The sequence below is a fragment of the Acinonyx jubatus genome, chromosome D1, assembly GCF_027475565.1.
Source record: "Acinonyx jubatus isolate Ajub_Pintada_27869175 chromosome D1, VMU_Ajub_asm_v1.0, whole genome shotgun sequence".
Taxonomy (NCBI): Eukaryota; Metazoa; Chordata; class Mammalia; order Carnivora; family Felidae; genus Acinonyx; species Acinonyx jubatus.
In genome coordinates this window covers 31904117-31919578 of record NC_069390.1, presented here as the reverse complement: position 1 = coordinate 31919578, position 15462 = coordinate 31904117, and positions in this window count along the sequence as shown.

The window sequence follows — 15462 nt, the reverse complement described above, 5'->3', positions numbered from 1 at the left end:
CTACTGACCATCCCCAAACCAGAAACCGTATTAACTGTAGGGGAAAGAGCACTAATAGGAATCTCTTTGATGTGACACCAGAAAGAAAGAGCTGTGTTGCTGAAGCAATACAGTGGGCATAATGGAGAATATGTGCTTTGAGCTCACTCCATGTTGCCTGGCATTTGGCAAGATGATTGAAGACAGCCAGCCTATCTAGTGGGTGGCAATGGCGGGAAATGCTATTGACTCATGGGCCTGATGTCGGATATTTAGATGCCTGATTGATGTTCAAAGCTCCATCTGCTTATTTCATCAAGCCTCAGAGACTTCCTCTTGGCCTTTCCATTAAAACCAATAACTTTGGAGACTGTGTAACAGTGACTGAGAGCCTGAGCTTGAAGCCAAGCAGACTTGGGATTCAAGTTTTTCTCTGAAGCTGCTACATGAACCTGGAGGCTTGGTTTATTTCTGAGTCTCAATGTTTTCATCTCTTTGGAAGAGGGGTCAGCAGACTTTTTCTGAAAACTTCCATCTCAACTAATCAACCCTGCCATTGTAGCATAAACATAACCATTGATAATATGTAAATGACTGGTGTGGCTGTGTTGTAATAAAACTTTATTTATAAAATAGGCAGTGGGCTGAATTTAGACTGCAATTCATAGTCTCCTGACCTGTACTGTAGAAGAGATAATGGTGTTTCTTTTTAGATTTATTTTGAAGACTAAATGTGATTATACACACACACACACACACACACACACACACACACACACTATATATATATATATATATATATACACACACACACACACTATATATATATATATACACTATATATATGTATATAGACTGCTGCTGTGTCTGCTGATGCTGATGCTAAGAAAGAGGAGGAGGAGAAGGAGGAGGACAGGTAGAAGAATACATATTAAGTACTTGCTATAAATCTGGAATTATTTTCAATGCTTTACCTGCATGTTTAACTTTTACAAACAACCCTATTATGGCTGTACTATCTTTAACCACTTTTTATATACAATGAAATCAAGTTGAGTAATTTGCTCAAGATAACATAGCCAATAAGTAGTAGGACTGAGGTATGAACTTAGCCTGGTCTCAAAGTTAGTTCTCCTAACCATTAGGCAATACTGCCTCCCTAATGCAATTTGAAGGCATACTGCCTTGATGTACACACTGAGAACTATGGAGAAGAAATGCCCCAGTGGATGCTTAGCCTGCATGGATTTCAACCCTGAACTATTTGAAGTGTGCTCTTGTGTGGGGTTTGCACATCCTTCGCTGCCTACCCCTTCTTTCTCCATTTAGTTTCCACTTAGGCTACCCAGTCTGATGTTCCTTTTGGGGATTTTCTCTTGACTTTGCCTTTCCCTTACTTCAAAACATCATAGACACTCTCATAATGACACTGACAGTGTCTCTGCTGCCTCCCACCAACACACTCACTTCTTTTTCACCAGAACCCCTGCTCTTTTACTGGGAACTCAATAGTTCTGAGTGGAGGTATAGAGACACAGAAGATGAGATTCGACCTCAAGGCATCAACTAGGGTTTCTCCAAGATACTTGACAAGGAGTTTCTAAAGAGTCTGGTGTCCTGCCTCAGGGTTTACTGACCACTTCCACAGCTGTTTGTCCTGTTCCCCATGTCAGTGCTCCACCTGCTCATGAGGCTTAGGTATCTCTGATGGCTTACCTATCTCTTCCAGGAAAATGGAGGGCAAAGCTGAGCACTGGAGAAGGACTGTTCTTGAATTCTTTTCACATTCTCCCTTGTTCTGGTGCTGGGTCCTGGTATCAAGTTTTTCCTGGTCTGTGACATCTTATAATCCAAAAAGGAATTTTTTCTTCCCCCACTGTCAACCCCCCCCCCACACACACACACCAAAGGGCCATATTAGCATGGCATTCTTGTTTCAGCTGTTCATTTGAAGGAAAGTATGACTAACTATGCCTATTCTTATTGAAAGCTAGCAAAGAAAAGAAAAATAGTTTAATTATAATGTCACAATGCTGGATAATAATAATGACAATAACTACATTTACAGGGTTCTCTATGTGCTGGGCACTGTTCTAAGGTACTAGATGTCTTTTCTTACCAATGACAAATTCATTAGTCAAGATCAAGTGCGATTCAGCATTAAGAACATAAAAACCAAATGGCCAAAAAGAGGGAACATTCAGAAATTCAGACTGTTATTAGGATGAGGATGGAAACATTAAGGTCAGAGGTAGGGACAGAATAAATTATTATGTTGCAAACTCTGTTACACACTGGGAAAATACCTTGGTGAGATGGTTATGGGGAATAGAGAGGATAGAAAACAAGAAATATAAACTTTATTGGATACTTAATATGTGATCTGTATTTCCTACACAAAGAGTCATTTAGTCTCCCCTAACAACACTATCTTGGTCAGCTTGGGCTGACACAACAAAATACCATAGACTGGGTGGCTTGAACAACAGACATTTGTATCTCACAGCTCTGGAGGCTGGAAGTCCAAGGACAGGGCACCAGCAGGGTCAGGCTCTGGTGAGGGCACTCTTCCTGGCTTATAGATGGCTGTCTTCTCCCTGTGTCCTCACATGGCCTTTCCTTGGTTCATGTGCATGGAGAGAAAGAGAGAGAGAACTCTCTTTCTTCCCCTTCTGAGAAGGCTACCAATCCTATCAGATTGGGATCTCACCCTTATGACTCATTTAACCTTAATTACATTCAAAAAGTCTTATCTCCCAAAACAGTCACACTGGGGTTACTGCTTCAACATATGAATTTGGGAGGGACACAGCCCAGGCCACAGCAAACACTATGAGAAAATTATTACTAATTTTAATTTATAGATGAGAAGTTAATGCTTAGAAGGAGTGATAACTTGTGCATGGCCTCACATATAGGACCTGGTAAAGGAAGGTTCGAACCCAGAAGCTCTGACTGCTAAGCTTTCCTCCATCTCAGGCCACTTGGGGGATGGTGTGGGCAAGTCTGTGGGAGCCCTCTGTGGTCCTGGGGACTGAGCTAGGCCTCCTGGACCTGCTCCTATGTCAATATTTCCTAGCTAGGTGTGGCTTCTCAGGTGAGGATATTGAGAATGTGTTTTTCCTCTTTTTTCTTTTCCCTGCTTCTCTTGGATTATTGGTTCAAGCAGATGTTCTGCCACTTTGTAGAGAAATTAGCAGGCTCTGGAGATACTGAGTGGATTTCTGTGATTTTCTCCTGTGTGTGCCAACAAGAACAAGCCTTTGCTGTTTTTCTCTCACCCAGAGCTGCCAGGATTGTTAATGAGCCTCACCTCTTGGGTGGCAGTGGTGGCCATCTGCCCTCTAGGCCATCTATCTGGTTGGCCGGAAGTAACCTCTCATTGTCTGTGGCAATAAATCCAAGCTGCGAGCCTCTCTGACAGAAAGAACTTTTACAATCTCAGCTGTCTTCTCCATAATGTATCTTCAGAGTGTCTTTTCTCCATGCCAGGAATTTGTAGGTGATAACTTATCTTTCTTTATCCATTCAGCTTGGAAGTGTGCACATGGGCCTTGTTCACCTTGTCAGGAAGAATCAGCCTTTCCATGAAAAAAGGAGGGTGAGAAAGCTCCAAGCTAGGTCAGCTGTGGCCACATTCTTCAGTGCTAGCCGTAGACAGGCAGGCATGGGAAACTAAGAATAGATCTGCAAATAGACCTTTAAAAAGGTACACAGAAAATGCAAATTAAAAAAAAGAAATACAGTGTCATTTCCTTGTATGGGACTGGCAAAAAAACCTTTTTAAGACAGCAAAGTATTCAGTTTTGGTTAGATTACAGTAAAATGCTCAATATGTTAATTCTGACAGCTTTTTTGGTGGGCAATATGGCATCATGTTTCAAAAGTCTTCGAAAAGTGCCTACCCTTTTAAACAGGTGAATCCACTTTAAAAAATATGTTCTAATAAAATAATAATGTACCTGCACAAAGATTTTGCTATGAGACATTTATTGCAGCATTTGTAATAGTGAAAATTGGCATAACCAAATGCTAGTAATTGTGTAGGTAAGTCATTTATGGTACATTAATGCAATGGAATAATATCCAGACATCAAGAATCTGATATATTAAATATTTGCTGATATAGAAATATACTCATGATACATTTTAAATTAAAAACAGATTAAAAGTCAGTATACACAGTGTGATTTATTGTACATACTGTATGTATTGTATATATTTAAAGACTTGAAAATTACATGCTTAAGATACTCAATAGCCACAAATGGGCACATGATTGCAGTTTTCTTTTCTTCTTCTTCCTTTTTTTTTGATTAATTTTTTAAGTTTGTTTATTTATTTTGAGAGATAGAGTGAGCAGGGGAGGGGCAGAGAGAGAGAGAGAGAGAGAAAGGGAGAGAGAGAATCTCAAGCAGACTCTGCACTGCCAGCCCAGAGCCCAATGCGGGGCTCGAACTCACAAACCACAAGGTGATGACCTGAGGTGAGATCAAGAGTCAGATGCTTAACTGACTGAGCCCCTGGTAGCCCCTTCAGTTTTCTTTACTTTCCTATATTTTTATTAAAAGTGTTAATACAATAGCCAGGTCCTATTTTTCTAATTATATATATATATATATATATATATATATATATATATAAAGTATATGTATATATATAAAGTGTATATATATATATAAAGTATATATATATATAAAGTATATATATATATAAAGTTTATATATATATATATAAACTTTTATTTATTTTTGAGACAGAGAAAGACAGAGTGTGACCTGGCAAGGCGCGGAGACCGAGGATGACACAGAGTCTGAAGCAGGCTCTAGGCTCTGAGCTGTCATCACGGAGCCAGATGTGGGGGCTCAAACTCCCAAAACATGACATAGTGACCTGAGCCAAAGTCGGATGCTTAACCGACTGAGCCACCCAGGAGCCATGGTCTTATTTTTCTAACAGAAAAAAAGTTACAGAAAGAGGGGCACCTGGGTGGCTCAGTTGGTTAAGCCTCTGACTTGGCTCAGGTCACTATCTCATGGTCCATGAGTTCCAGGCCTGCATCAGGCTCTGTGCTGACAGCTCGGAGCCTGGAGCCTGCTTCAGATTCTGTGTCTCCATCTCTCTGCTCCTCCCCTACTCATACTCTGTCTATCTCTCTCTCTCAAAAATAACTAAACATTAAAAAAAAAAGTTACAGAAAGAAACAATTGCTTAGAAGGTACACAGGACCACAGGCACAGGTATAGAATGTAGCCCTACCCAATGTCTCATTACCACCTATAATTCTTTCATCCCTCTCTGGATCCTCTCGCTTCTCTCAAAATCCAGCTCTCTTCCTTGGCTGTCTGTGACTCTGCACAGTTGTACTGCATGGGAACGTGGAAACTTTTGATAAATTGTTTATAGTTTAGAAGAAGAAGGACACATTTACTAGGATGGTTGGAACCACAGGAAAGGAACAACTTATCTTTATTTGTATCACAAAAAACCAGAATTTTTAACTCTTTTGGTTATAATGGAGAATCATAACATCTAAACTCTGATTAGTGTCCACACAAAGGATAGGGCAACAAGCAATTTCATAAATTATATTTCTACTTTGACTGGTAGCCCTACACTGTATGCTTATTGTTATAAGGGTTTCTAGCTTAGCAATGAAAGTATGCTCATTTCACCAATATCCTGGCATTGAGTTGTATTTCCTTTTCAGGAACAAGTGTTAAAATGTTTTGAGGTAACAACTCCAATAAAGCAAAATCACTCTCCTTAAAAATGTTAGTTTTGAGAATAGATGTTTCAAATGAAGCACATTTCATGAGATAACATGACTTATTCAAAATATCAATTATTGTGATCTCAAACCAAGTGATAGCAAATTATTTGAATTCTAGCACTGACTTTCTATTCTTACATTTATTTAAAAACATTTATGTGTCTCTAAAGGATAACACAAGACTCAGTTGTGCAATAAGAGCATTGTGTTGTTTTGTGTCACTTCTATTTTCTCATCTGGAATTAATTTAAATGAGTATCAGCCTGGCTCTCCCCAGGACCTAATCTATTTACGCCCACTGAAGTTAACTGGACTAATTTCATTATGTCATCATTGATGCTACCATGCTTTTCCATGTGAGAAGTTGAATTCTCAGTTCCGAGATGGTCTCTGGTATCTGCAAGTCTGGGACGCAGAGGCTGTGGTTGTGTTCTGCCACGCTCAGCTGGATTTTGTATTGTAGTGGAATTATAGTCCTTATTACCTCAGGACTTCTGTCCGCTCTGGTCATGGAAATCTCAAGTCAGTCATATACGCCTAAATGCCTCAACTGATTCTAAATAGCTCTGACCCCACAAGACTGTGTTTGTGGGTATTTCTAAGCCCGCTCTCTCTACTCCCTCTTTATGCTGTCTCTTGTTTCTCTATCCCAACTCTAATCTGCTGGATCTTAGGATCCAGCTTTTGTGTTTGGCAGTGAATCACATGCCAAGAAGTCCCTCATTAAGAAATGTTAATGTGAATAAGCTTGGAGGTAACAACTGTGTGGCATGGCTGCAACCTTCCCTCCCCTTCTCTTACCCAAGGGAGACATTGCTGATTAAACATGGTGCTCTTTCCCTACTGAGCCTGGATGCAGTCTCAGATCATTCCCAGCAGAGCTCTCCCAGCAATCATTACCAACGCAGTGGATGAAATACATGAGACAAAATCAACTTGCCATTTCTGGACTGACTGCCATTTCTGCTAGCTCTTCTTGCTTTGGACAGATGGCAGTATCATATCTTTCCCAAGTTTAGAACCTTTAAAACTCAATTCCAGCACAGGCTATTTGGTTAGTGCCCCAGCCCCTTCCTCTGCAGCGGATAGCTTTTATTAATTGAACTTGTGATTTTAAAACAAGAGTTTCCAGATTTTAGATCCTTTACTCAAAAGCTTCGTTGGCACATCAGAACATAAATTGTTAAATGAAATTGTCAGCTGTTTAAGCATACACTCCTTCACTCCTAAATCCATTTGCCTTTAGCCTGTTATTGATTGCACATGTCCTATACCAAGTATTGTGCTGGCACAATGGAGACATAAATAAACAAGATATAGTCAGTACCTTCACAGAGTAAAGATGTATAGGAGGTTCAACAATTGCCACATGAAGCAGAACAAGACATGTGGTTAAAAGGAAAACTGGTGCTGCAGAAGCCCAGAGAAAGGTATCACCTTCCACCAAAGGTTGGGGATGTGGATCATGGAGGAAGAAGCAATCAAGGTACACATAGATTCTGCTGGTTATGAGGTGTGTGACTTTGTACATGACGTTTTACCTCTCTAAGCCTCAGGTTCTTCCAATGCCAAGTGAGAATAATATTGGTCACTCTGCAGAAGATTGCAGTAAGGATTAGACAAAGATGAGAAAAAGAAGAGCAACTCAAATTGGAACTCCAGAAGTGCTCAATAACTGTTAACTCTGAATGCCCCCAGGATTAGACCAGGAGAAGATAGAAAGGTAAACTTTATTTACTGGTCCCTCTGTGCAGATGACCCTGCTCCTGCCTTTTGTCCTTCAGAAACATTAGCAGTGGTGCTAACAGGAGTAGTGGGAGAGGAAGAGAATGAGAAGAGGAAAAGGAAGTCAAAGGAAGCTTGCAATGGATAAAGGTGGAGGAAGATCAGTTTTCTTGAAGGACGGAACTTGCCTTTTCAGCTGTTGAGGTGTAGTGGTTGAGAAAGGTTTTTGAAAGGGCTTCTGGAACCTGGTCTATGGAGGATATGTCAACGTCTTTATATGCTCATGTGGCATTGCACATGTGGTGGTTTTAGAACTGTACTCTTCCAAAACCCCAGAGGCCTTGCAGTGAACATTCATCTTCACCCAGTGATCATAATGGCTAAATGTCCTCTATGGCCTTAGACCCTTAGAGTCACGTCTATGTTAATTCCACTCCCCCCCCAACCCATCTCTCCATTATGCTCCCAGACTGGATGACCTACTGGTCACCTCACATGTCTTGCAAGGATAATATAAAGTTCTAATGCCATGGAAACAATGTTGGTGTCTTAATTCAGTGTGTCTCAATCCTGTGTGCACATTAGAATCACTGGCAAGTCAGGGTTGCCTCCCCCCAGGATTTTGATTTAATTTATCTAAGGTGAGATCCTGGCCTCGGTTATTTTAAAAGCTCCCCAGGTGTTTTTAAAGTGCAGTTAGGGTCGAGTACCACTAATTTAATTGAATACATTTTGAGAGGAAAACCTCAGCCATAATTTGCCTGTTAATTCTAATATATAAAAAAAGAAACATTGAAGAAAATTAACAGAGAAAAAATAGTGTTTATTTATTAGAGAAAAATGTTTGCCTTTTAAAATGGCTAGGCTAAGGAGGCAGCATTTATACCAAGACTGTGCATAGATAATTTTTGTCAAAGACTTGGCTTATTACTTGGGCCATTTTATAGAGAGAAATTCCAAGGATTTGAAACTGGTCCCAGGATTAGAAATTTGGAAGGATTTGTGTTGAATTATGAAATTAAAACATGGTCTAAGTTTAGCAAAAATAATTTTCCAATGAGTTATTGCTCAATATTATCTTAACACATTAAATCTTGGCCTCCCTAAAAGGGAAATTGAACATCTTTATGAATTTTTTTAATACATAGGGCTGGCCCTGATATACACATAGGCAAACAGTTCAGATGACTTAAAAGGGGCTAGGGAGACAGATCATCTATATATTTTGACTCAGTAGTTTTACAGGTGAGTAAACCAAAGGCTACAGAGTGGGAAAAGTTGTGTAAGGCAGCAAAGCTGGGGCCCAGCTTTTACCTTCTGGTCCATTTCTCGTGATGCTGAATTAAACATTTAATATTTATCCTTGATAAGTCAAGCCCATATGTAAAACATCTCAAGCTTTTCCCAAGGTAAGACTAAACCAGGCAGCTTCCTCTGGGAAGAAGATTGCCAAATATAATACAAGATACCAGTTAATTTGAATTTTGGATATGCGGCAATTATTTTTTAAAGTATAAGTGTGTCTCATATTGTCCCCAAATACTAATATTTTAAAAAGTATGTGCTATATATCTAAAATTCAAATTTAGCTGGACCCTTCTGTTTTTATTTTCTAACTTGGGCAACCTGATCTGGGAAACTCCTCTGGACCTCTTTTTTCCCATAATCTGGCTTAGTTTCCTTTCTTCTCTGTTTATATAGGATTTAGCACCTGGTACCACCACAATTAGCTATTAATACTTCCCCCATTCCCCTATTTTACTGTATAGGATACGGGCCTCCAGTCAGCTGGTACAAGTTGGCTCTCAGAAGTTGATTGGATGGCTGATGAATGGAACAAATGTGTCTGAGCCTAACATTGTGGCTGGTTCAGAACAAACTCTTTTCTGCTTTGGGAGAAGCAATTCCATGTGCAGCTGACACCAGTGTCACGTGAAAATATTTCTGGGGCCGGTCTGAGTTTTGTTATTCAGAACCACCCTCTCTATTTTGGCTTTCTAGAAGCACAATGAAGCAGCTTGTGATGCCTTCCCACCCCATGGTGGGTCTGGGGTTGGGTTGTTAGGCCAGCAGAGTTGAGAGGCACATCTTGTGGCAGGCGCTTCTCTAACTGCTCTTGAAATGTCCAAAGGCTCTGTCTGCCTGCTGTACCTCAAAGCTGCAAACCATTGAATCAGATCCCGTGGGGGGTGGTGAGTGCATAGGTTTCCTTTGACTTTATATTCTTGCTGTGTGAAAATGTCAGAAATTGATAAATTTTAGAAAATGGAACTGGAGACAAAAAAAAATACTTTGAATGCTGACTTATTCCCATTGTCATGAGCAATTCATGATTCACCTGCATGTTGATACCTCCTGGAAAGCCTATGTCATGTCTCCATTTGTGATTTTCAGAAATCAATTCTGGCTTTTCACTTTATAAGGACAAGTACAGGGTTCATGGAGTTGACTAGCATTATCTGGGGACAAAGATAAAAACATTAGTCCCTTATGTGAGTATAGAATGGAATAATTTAATGCATGCAAAATATCTAGCACAATGTCTGGCCTCAGTAAATGGTAGTTGAAGGTCAGTAAAGATTTTTTAGGTATATTACATATATAGTGAGGGAGACACACTATGAGATTGAGTAGGATATATATATATATATATATATATATATATATATATATATGATATAAAGCAAAACTAGAATTAGAACTCAGTTTGGCTGATCCTCAACCCCAAGCACAGATCTTCACTTTTGGCTCCGTTAAGGACATAAGCGTCTCTTAGTTTTTCTCTACTTCCGAGATCTAGCAGTTCATGCCCTCCCTCTCCTTTTGCCATCCAATGTGAAGGATGCTATGACATCAGCCGATATTTGGACTCTACTGCTTTTACTGTAAGCTGTTAAGTTTAGGAATATTGTGGACAGAATCAAGAGTGAGCTGCCCCATGCTTAGTTCATCATGTGGTCTCTCTTCCATCACGTTGCCTCTTAGCTGTTGGGCCTGAAGACTAAGAATGGAGCATCAATAATTAAAGGTACAATCACAGCTGAAGCTTCCGTTAGTTATTTTTCTTCAACCCTGACATTTTATGAGTCAACAAAGCCAAAGCCATCAATATGAAGCAGATTATTTTTAGCAGTTTCTTAACCAGTGTGCTCTAGCTTTAAATTAAACATTGACGTTGGGTATTATTAAAATTCTGAAAATTCTGAGCAGAGAGGAGCCCACGTTAGTACAGTAAACACTGGGCTTTCATCACCTTGTTTTGAAAAACATCGACTCACTTGCTGCTCCCACCAAATACAACTGCGTAAAGCTAATGGATTGTGGATTTGCTAAGGATTAGTTGTTCAAGGTCAATGTCTGAATGTGTGGGTGTAGTTTGCATGGTTGAATATTACTGTGGACTTCAACCTTTTTAGATGTGCAATATCTTAGCATTGACATTATGTTATTATCATTTGATTTTATGAAATTTGTCCCAGTCTCTGGTCAACATCAAAAATATGGCATTACAAATTTGTGAAGTCAATTATCACTTTTGCTTTGAGAATTTTGCTACATCCTTTGCAATATGAGATAACTAGGACAGCCTCTGATAGCATGAAACTAGGGCTGGGAATCGATTCTACTGGCATGATGTAATGGAAAGAACACTGATCTTGGAGCCAGAAAGACCTGGTTTCTGTTACTTACTAGCTGTGTGTCCTTGGGCAGATGATACAGTGTCCTGGGATCTTATATGTCTCATCTTTTAATTGAAGGGATCTGGGCTAGAGCAATAACAGCTAAACTGTGTTCTACATCTACATCTACATCTACATCTACATCTACATCTACATCTGCATCTACATCTACACTGAGATGCTTCAGGATCATCCATGGAGGAAGGGAGAAGGTCTTCAAATAGGGGTCTCAATCTCTCCATCCCCAGCCCACTTCAACTGCTCACTGCCATTTGTTTTACCTCTTGAGCTTCTGCTAAAGATTTTGCCTAGAAGTCCCATTGCTAAGAAAGTTTGAAAACCACTGGACAATATGATTTCTAATCTTTCTTCTGGTTCTAAAATTCTATTATTCTAAATGTCAAATTAGTATTCAAAATATGTCATCAAAATATTTACTGGCAAATTTTAACTACGTCATTCTGAGTTTATTTTATAAAAAGGCACTTGGATCTCAGAGGGGGCCTGAGTACTATCATTCATTCAGTGTTGTGTGGTGAGTAGGAGCTTAGGCTCTGTGGTCAAAAGGCCCAAGTTCAAATTCTGCCCCAGACCCTTACAATGACCTTGGGAAATTCATTTTGTGCCTCTCTGTGCCTTATCTCTATAGGTCCTATTGTCACCCCCCTTTATAAAGAGGAAAGTGAGGCACAAAGAAGGCATTGAGATAAGGAAGGTAACAGTTCCTACCTCATAGGGTTTTGTGATGATTAAAGAAATGAATGTATATAAAATACTTATCACAGTGACACATAGCATGTGTGGAACAAATATCAATTATTATCATAAGTTCACTTATTTTAAATATCCATTGTGCATCTATTATGTGTCAGTCATTGTGCTAATTCTAGAGATTCAGAGTGAATACCACATAATCACATCCTTATGAACATTCTAGGTTAGGGGGAGAGAGAAACCATAGGGACAGCCAAGTAAAGATTCTTGTACAGCAGTATAATGACATGTGATAAGGCTCTTAGGGAGGTATATGTACAGACAGAAGGAAGAACTCATGGAAAGGATATAACAACCCATAAAAGGTCTTTGAGACACTATCAGTAGTTTAGAAGGGGCAGAGCATGGGCTATAGGAAGACAGCAATGGATAAAGGAGGAAAAGGACAGACTTTGGATCTTCAGTAGCTAAAGTCCAATTTGTTCCCTCCAATTGTGAGCTCTCTCCTGATGTAGATGCTGAGGTGCTGAGCATGTTCATAATGAGTGTTTTCAGCGCCATGTCTGCCCCTCCTCCACACTATTTCTGGCTTGTCCCATCCAATTGTGAGGAATTATAATGTATACCCCCTTGCCCAGTCAGAGTCTGAAAGATTATGCTTGCTTATATATTTTAGTTATTCATTGAAAAGTCAAGGATTTCATATAACTTCTAAACAAATCCCCTGGAAAAGAGAGGGTGGGAGAAAAGCTAAAAAACCCATAGTCTTGGCTGGTAACATTTAAACCCAAACAAGCTGTCTTTCTGAAAGCTAAGTGAAGCCCTCAAACCAGAAACTCTGGTCTTTAGTTAGAGAAAATCTCAGGCACAATCCAGGCCTAAAGAAGAGATTATGTTGGAAAGTTCAGTGAAAAGGAAAAATACATTTAAGGATGAAGATCCTTGCTGAGAAATGAGCCCAAATATAGCAATACTTTCTCTCTTTTGGACTCTGCCTTTCTTTCCTTATAGCTCACCAAATTCCTCAGACATTGGCTTCTGAATGCATGAGGGACTCCACACTTTTTATTAATGTTAGTCATGTGGCATCATTATTGGTTCTGGCACATTGCAGACTCTCAATAATATACTGTGAAAATAAACGATGAATGAATGAGCAAAAGACAGGGAAACACAGGTGAATATCCTGGGGGCTGTTTGAGCTAGCACTAAATCTACTGGTTTGGTAAGGATGGGGATTGTGGTTTTTGCTGCCCTTTGTGGCCACCAGAGAGCTTTATGGATACATAATTAGTGCCCTACTGGACACACCTCAGAACTCAGTGAATATTTAGTGAACACTTCAATTTCTTGGTTTGTGTTCCCCCTGGGTTAATAGTTTCTACCGTGAAACAGCACTAAGGGAAAACCAATATATTTGTTGTAAATAATGATATAAGTAAATAATGATATAAGCATGGAATTGAGGCTCATCCAATCCCCTAATTCTCTAGGCTGCTTTTAACTTTGTCTCTGTGCAATCTGCATACCTTTCCCTGAAAATTCAGATCTTTCCTAAATATGAGGCTGTAAACTGCAAGACATTTCCTAATCTTTCCTTACCAAATACCCCTTAACCTCCTTCTCTCAACTGAGATGTTTCCCATTCAGTTCAAGGGAGTCAGTACCAGGCACGGCCTCTGTGTTTGACACTGAGCTGTGCATTGAGGGTAGTAGGGGAAGATGAAGACTCAGTTTGCTCTTCAGAATTTTGTAACCTAGTTTGGAGATAAAGGACATGAAGTTAACAACTGGGGAACAGTTAGCAGGCACTATGATAAAGAGTTAAATTGTGTTTTAGAGTTCAGAGAAAGGACAAATTGTAACAAAGTGGAGTGAAACGTTACTCAATTTTCTTTAGCTTTCTACCCCTACAAACCCTCTCCTGGTGGCTCCAATGGATGCAAATATTTGTGTTTGCTTCCTGCATAAATTCTCAGTCCCCATGGAAACTGTAATATAAGGGTGTGTGTTGGGATGAGAGGAACTTAATTTCAGTCAGTGCAAAAAAAAAAAAAAAAGAGGGAGAATAATAGTGTACACACTTTGAATGTTCTTCCACGTGTCCCCTGTTTAAAGAAAATATAAATTTGGTCATTTATCTCACTTGATTATAAGCACTCTGAGGCAGGTACAACCATTTCTTACTAATTTTTCTTCCAAATTCTTATATTTAGATATCTAATCTAACAGAGGCACTTAATAGTATTTGTTGAATTATATGTATGTCCTAAAAAAATTGAGCAACTATGTTAGCAATTATCAAAGAAATGACAATTTCTCAAATACCTCAAATCCCATTCCTGACTCTGTTTGTCCTCTCCTTTTATATTGATCTCACTAAAATTTCCCTATTGGTCCAGGTACCTCCATTATTTAGAGACTCATTCATTTTATATAAGCACTATTTCCCTGTGCCCTTTTATTAAGGCAATAGTTTTTGGACTAATGATCTACAAAATATCCAACATCCAATTATTGATGCACTTCAGATTCTTCATGATACAGAAAGATCCCCAAAAAGAACACTCACAGATACCCAGACATTGTGCCTGGCCCATATTCTGCACTGTCTTGCCTTAACATTTTTTTTTTACTCTATTTCTCAATTTTTCTGATCTTAGCTGCTTATTATTTCTTCTCTTACAATTTATGTATTTCATATTCTATGAGGTGGAGGGAATATTCAGAATGGTGGAAAAGGGTCTAGAGTCTGTCTGTGTGGTTTTGCATCTTGACTCTGTTGTATGACCATGGGCAACTTTATCTTATTTATTCCTACCTCACAGGCTTCATATGAGTAGTAAATAAGATCTGATATATGTTATTTTGCCCCTCATATGACCTCTGGCATTCCCCCTTGCTTCAGATTCACACCTGTCTCATGGGTCTGCTGGTCTCAATGAGACCTGTTTGAGTCTGCCCTGCCCTTGGACCCTTCTCTGGTATAAGGTGTTCTTCTCACACCCCCCACCCCCACCCTAAGTCTTTTCTTGTCCTCTTGTCCTCTTCTGCTGGGTTAAGTGGGAAAGTCAATGTTCAAGATCACAAAAGGTAAAATTTCTTGAGGAGTGTTTCAGACATCTTGTGAACACACACACACACACACACACACAAATATGTATACACACATGATAATTGTTATTATAACTTCTAGGTATGGCACTTTCATACTTCTTTTTCCATAATAATAAAAAAGATCTTTGTAACTAACTATAGAAATGGTGTGATTTCTAACCTAAAGAAATATTAGGAATGCTTCAGCAAAAGCTAAAAACCGGAACTATTTTTCCTTTACTGCCCTTTATTCTTTGGATGATACTGGTCTTTCAATTTCCATGCCAAGATTTGATGCCTATCAAAATTGTGGCCAATCCCAGATTGTTCCCCATAGCCTGAAGTCTATAAAAGTTAATATGACTATCTCTTCCTAACTTTCCAGCACTTGACAAAGTAATTTTTAGAGTAGCCACCTGAATAAGTGACCAGATATCATTTTGAGTTTTGACTTCACAGTCTGGGCAAATCATAACATGATCACAAAGAAATACA